The sequence below is a fragment of the Carlito syrichta genome, unplaced genomic scaffold, assembly GCF_000164805.1.
Source record: "Carlito syrichta isolate Samal-C Ts95f unplaced genomic scaffold, Tarsius_syrichta-2.0.1 Scaffold314294, whole genome shotgun sequence".
NCBI classification, from domain to species: Eukaryota; Metazoa; Chordata; class Mammalia; order Primates; family Tarsiidae; genus Carlito; species Carlito syrichta.
Genome location: NW_007258390.1, coordinates 199414 through 205840, shown reverse-complemented (window position 1 = coordinate 205840; position 6427 = coordinate 199414). Strand labels below are relative to the sequence as shown.

General features: G+C 41.2%; 1 pseudogene; it reads left to right on the top strand.

Moving 5' to 3' along the window:
* The first annotated feature begins 563 nt into the window (after nt 1–563).
* LOC103273889 lies at nt 564–5074 on the top strand (annotated as a pseudogene).
* Nucleotides 5075–6427: the final 1353 nt, after the last annotated feature.

Below are 6427 nucleotides of genomic sequence, written 5' to 3'. Positions count from 1 at the left end.
AAGTCGAAACAAGAAGAAATCGAGACCCTAAACAGATCAATAACAATCCAGAAAATTGAATATGTTATAAGAAAATTACCTAAAAAAAAAAAAAAAGGCCCTGGACCAGATGACTTTCCAGCAGAATTCTATAAGACATTTAAGGAGGAGCTGATACCAATCTTACTGAAAGTATTCCAGGCAATTGAGAAAGATGGAACTCTCCCCAAATCATTTTATGAAGCTAACATCACATTGATACCCAAACCGGGTAAAGATCCAAAAAAGAAAGAGAACTACAGGCCAATGTCCTTGATGAACATTGATGCTAAAATTCTCAACAAGATCCTAGCAAATCGGATTCAACAACACATCTCAAAAATCATCCACCATGACCAAGCAGGCTTCATCCCCGTGATGCAGGACTGATTCAACATTCGTAACACCATATATGTAATTAAATACATCAACAGCAGATGCCGCCGGCACAAGCAGGGTGCAGCCATGAAGGAGGTGCAGGGGAGGCCAGCCGGGGCCCCAGAGCTGGCAGCAGCATCAGTGGGGAGCACCTGGGTGCAGCCGCGATGGCAGTGGCAGTGGGGAGACTGTCCAATGAAGAGCTTCGAAACTTGTCTCTTTCTGGCCATGTTGGGTTTTACAGTCTCCCTGACCAGCTGGTCAACAAGTCGACTTCTCAGGGCTTCTGTTTCAACATCCTATGTGTTGACAAGATTGGCATTGGCAAATCCATGTTAATGGACACTTTAACACCAAGTTTGAAAGTGGCCCAGGTACTCACAACGAACCAGGTGTCCGATTAAAAGCCAGAAGTTACGAGCTCCAGGAAAGTAATGTGTGTCTGAAGTTAACCATCGTTGACACTGTGGGATTTGGAGACCAGATAGATAAAGATGACAGCTATAAGCCAATAGTGGAATACATTGATGCCCACTTTGAGGCCTACCTGCAGGAGGAATTGAAGATTAAACGTTCTCTCTTCAACTACCACGACATGAGGATCCATGCCTGTCTCTACTTTATTGCCCCTACTGGACATTCTCTGAAATCCCTGGATCTGGTCACCATGAAAAAGCTGGACAGTAAGGTGAACATCATTCCAATAATTACCAAGGCTGACACCATTGCTAAGAATGAACTGCACAAATTCAAGAGTAAGATCATGAAAGAACTAGTCAGCAATGGGGTCCAGATATATCAGTTCCCCACTGATGAAGAAACAGTGGCAGAGATTAATGCAACAATGTGTGTCCATTTCCCATTCGCAGTGGCCGGCAGCACCGAAGAGGTGAAGACTGGCAACAAGATGGCCAAGGCCCGGCAGTACGCCTGGGATGTGGTGCAGGTTGAGAATGAAAACCATTGTGATTTTGTGAAACTGTGGAAGATGCTGATCCGTGTGAATATGGAGAACTTGTGAGAACAGACCCATGCCTGCCATTATGAATTGTATCACTGCTGCAAGCTCAAGACGATGGGGTTCAAGGACACTGACCCCGACAGCAAGACCTTCAGCCTCAAGGAGACATAAGAAGAAAAGGAATGAATTCCTGGGAGAACTACAGAAGAAAGAAGAAGAGATGAGACAGATGTTTGTCATGAAAGTGAAAGAGAAGCTGAACTGAAAGAGGCAGAGAAAGAGCTTCACGAGAAGTTTGACCTCCTGAAGCGGACACACCAGGAAGAGAAGAAAAAAGTAGAAGACAAGAAGAAGGAGCTGGAGGAGGAGGTGAACAACTTTCAGAAGAAGAAAGCTGCAGCTCAGTTACTGCAGCCCCAGGACCAGCAAGCAGGGGCCCAGCAAACCAAGAAAGACAAGGATAAAAAAAAATGCAAGCTTCACATAAAGCCTGGCAAGCTAAGGATGTTCCCGCATTCACCTGCTTTTGCAGTAATATTGTATTTCTGCCATGTGTGTTCTTTAGTTTTATTTTATTTTATTTTATTTTTTACCCTTCCTCAAACACCAATAACTACTTACTCATCTTACTGAATGTTGTGGGGTGGTGGCCAATGATAGAACAAGGGAATAACAGCAGAAGCTCTGTGCAGCTGGACTTTGTTTCTGGAGAGTCAGTGACCTGCTTGTTATGTGTTCAGAATGGTGGCACAGCAGCCTGTTACTTGTGTGTGGCTCTGGATTGAGGAGCGTGGGGCATAGTGCTGCCTGTACAGCTGACATGAAACCTTCTTGCTGCCTCTGCATCTCATCTAAAAGCCTGAATGGTCATGACAGCAGCTTGTGTTTTCTTGAGTATTCATCTCCATGATTGCACAGTCCCTGAATCACTGTCTTTCCTCCATACTCACCCTGAGCCCTGACAGATCTGTACGTAGGCAGAATGATGGGTAAGCATTACACATGACTTGTGTATTTGCATATGATGTTTCTGTTTTAGTCAATAACATGATTTGACCTGAGCTCGCAGGTTTGTTCAGACTGGCTCCTCATGGTTTGAAACCACACCTGAATGCCTGCCTTCAAACCCTGGCCAAGTGGGAAGTAGACTGGGCATAAGAAAACTGTGATCATGTTCATATGTATTGGTGCATCCTTCATCCACTCACAGATAGCGATCTCAAAGGTTAGTCTTCTACTAAGGATGACGGACTTTCTACAGCCTACTTACTACTTATAATAAGGAATTTTCTACAAATATACCTAAACTTGCTCAGTGGGCTTAAGGGAAGAACATAATAACTGATTCCAGGATACTGGTACTTCTAATCAAATTTTTCACTCACCATGAGGAGAAAATTTCCAAAAATAATTCACAAAGAAGATGTGCTATAAACTCCATGGCAGCACAAATTTGAAGGGAGCTTGTCAGTTTAAGGGGGGAGTGGAAAAGAACACAGCACACCCATAAGTCAAGAAGTAGACATTTAACTTTCCAACAAGCGTTCCTCTTTAGTCATCTGCTAATATTTGGCAATAAAAGGAAGAAGAAATTGAATGGCTGGAGTTTCAAATCCAGTTGTCCTGGAGGAATTTTCCTGATTCTGACTAGCTCTCCCTGCTCTGGGTGTCCAAGGCCATTGCCTCATCGAGAATTAGGACTAGCCCACATGCCAGGACATACACCCCATGCCTAATCTCTTTCCTGTGCTATCCCTTCCTGATGCTTATCCTTCCATCTGTTTGTTTTCCCTCTTTTCCTATTAAGATTCTCCCAGCTTTCTCTCTAACTGTAGTCTCCTGTTTCTCACAAACCCTCCTCCCCTCTGCCTTTCCTTCTGGCCTTCACTAGTTGTGGGTAAGTAAACAGGACAGAATACACTGCACTTCCCCTGATACACACTTTAACAAAAATAAGTCTCTATTTGATTCCAACCAAGATTTTCTTTTTCTTCTCTTTGTCCTCCCCCATACTTAGGGGAAAGGAGTGGTCTTCCATGAACTGATTTAGGCTGAATCGGCAAAGTAAGGAAATCAGTTTTATTGAAGTCCGAACTAGAAGCAGCAGCAATAGGGGCCACTGCAGGCTTTGGAGCTCCTGGTGCAGCATTTTTGGTTTTGGTTTTGGTTTATATAGTAATTCTAGTCCAGAGGTCACTGGGGGCAGCCAAATCTTAACTGGCTTGCTGGTTCTAACCACGGGCTGAATTTGCTCTTACGCTCTGTACTAGACAAAAGCTTGAACATTTGTGTTGTATGTTTGTTCGAACCCCTGCTTGCGTGAGCATTTTTGTGCCTTGTAGCAGAAAGTACAACTTTAAATTGTTTCTTGTATCACTAGAACTTTTTTAAATGAGCCTAACTACAAAAGGCATTCACCTGACTTTTTTATTTCAAGATTGTTGACCGGATTTTTTTGTATCAAATTTTTCACAGCAAAATCATATTGGAGAGACAGAAAATAAAAAGTCAAGAGAAATACACAGAGGCTTTTCAAGATGCATTGCTTTGAACTTCTTTCTACCACTGCTCCCAGTCCTGTTTAGTTTGTTATCGCTGCCCTTCCTTTTTCTTTCTGTATCTTTTTTCACAGTAGTCCTTGGCTTTGCATGGAGTAAATGATACCCTCAAATCTAATTGGATGTGCTTTCGCCTTTGCATGTAAGTACAGTAGTAAGAAACCTTTGAGATCTTTCCAACTTCTTTAAATTAGAGAAAACAAATGGGGTGAATGGATGTTTTTTCTTTTGGGGGGAGTAGGGAGGTAATGGTTTGAGTAGCCTTTATTTAAAAGAAACCTAAATACATTTAAAATGGTCACGTTTATATTTTCTCAAGAATCACATAAATTCAATTTCTTGATCTCATTGTGGAAGCCAGAAATTGCTAATCCCTGCCTGTATTCTGCACAACGTCATGGGCATCACTGGACATGTCAGAGGGGTCTTGATTCTGGCAATATAAATGAAACTAGAAAAAGAAATTACCCTTCCACTGTAGAAAATCAAGAGTTTCAAAAGTTTTATGCCGGAGTGCCTTTATGACCACTTGATTTTTTGATCTTAGGGTAATGCTAACTGCTGACAGTAGTCACCTCTTTTTGGGGGGGGAGGGATTAGATAACTCTAATTGGTCTCCCACATCTTTTATTCAAACATAATGGCCATGTTTGGACACCCAGAACAGTTATGTGTGCCATAGGATGTCATGAAAAAGCATTTAGGAGAATTTAGTGGTAGTTCACACTAGGTTTTCCACATCGAGGTTTTTTTATTAGCTGGCCAAGGTTTTGTCTTAAAAGGATGCCCTGACAAGGAGCATTATTTGGTGTAACACTGGGCATGCTCATTATCTTTCTCTGCTTTGTAACTCCCCAGCAGGAACGCTTCCTCTCTGCACCTCTCGTGTGCTTCAGATGAACAGACTGGATTCCTTGCTTTCTTGATATGTCCATAGCTGCTCCACACACACACACTGTCAATAGGGTCTTTCAGCTGTTCCCGACCCATGCCAGACCCATGTCTCTGTGTGGCCCCCAAGGCTATCCATTCAGATCCCTTTGCTTTGTCGTTTGCAAATGTCTGGAATTTTAAGTCTCAGCTCCCACGAATCCTGGTGGCACTGATGGAGCACATAGGTGATGACGCTTTAGAGGAAATTAGGACCTGTGAAGTCTAGTTTGTATGTAGATGTAAAGGGAATTTTTTACATACATTGAAAATTAAGCTGTAGACAGCATTAGATCTTTGTCTATTTCTGAATTTTAAAATAGGCAGATATGCCTTAAGCTGTAGTTGTAGATCCTTGTCATTTTGCTGTTTGAAAATAATCAATGTGTTTTCTAAAACTGTTGTGTAATCTTTCAGTGTTAATGCAGAACTGTCATATTTGGAAGCTACGTGTTAGACATTTGTCTTTTCTAAAACCTAAAATAATTGTATTGATGTGAAGTACATCATTTTTCAAATATGAAAGTAATCACTTGCGGTAATTTGGTGTCTGTTAAGACAGGAGTGTGGTGCACAGGTAATCTATGCATAAATCACTAAAGTGCCAAGGCATCAAGTGGGGAAAATATATTTTTACCCTCCCAAAATACATCAACAGATATAAAAACAAAAACCACATGATTATATCATTAGACACGGGAAAAGCTTTTGATAAAATTCAGCACCTCTTCTTGAAAAAAACCTTCAAACATCTAGGCATAGAGGAACATACCTCAAAATAGTATGAGCCATCTATGAGAAACCCACAGGCAGCATACTACTAAACAGACAGAAATTGAAACCATATCCCCTGAAACATGAACAATACAAAGATGTACACTCTCACCCCAACTGTCCAACATAGTTTTGGAAGTTCTAGCTAGAGCAATCAGACAAGAGAAGGGGATCAGCGGTATCCAAATAGGAAAAGAGGAAGCCAAGTTATCTCTCTTTGCAGACGACATGATTCTATACCTCACAAACCCAAGAGAATCTGTCGAAAACCTCCTTGCACTGATAAAGGACTTTGGCAAAGTCTCAGGGTATAAAATCAATGTGCAAAAGACAGTTGCATTTCTATACACCAACAACAAACAAACAGAAACCCAAATAAAAAGTACAATCCCATTCACAATAGCCAGAAAAAAAATTAAATAACTTTGACATCTTCCTCACCAGAGACGTGAAAGACCTTTACAATGAAAACTACAAAACACTACTCAAAGATATTAAAGATGACACAAACAAATGGAAAAAATATTCCATGCTCATGAATTGGAAGAATCAACATTGCTAAGATGTCCACCCTACCCAAGGCAATCTACAGGTTTAATGCAATACCCATTAAATTGCCAGCAGCATTCTTCTCAGACCTGGAAACAATAATACAGGAATTCATATGGAAACATAAACGACCACGAAGCACCAAAACAATCCTCAGCAAAAAAAGCAGAGCAGGAGGTATCACACTCCCAGACTTTAAACTCTATTATAAAGCTATAATAATCAAAACATTCTGGTATTGGTACAAGAACATGCATAT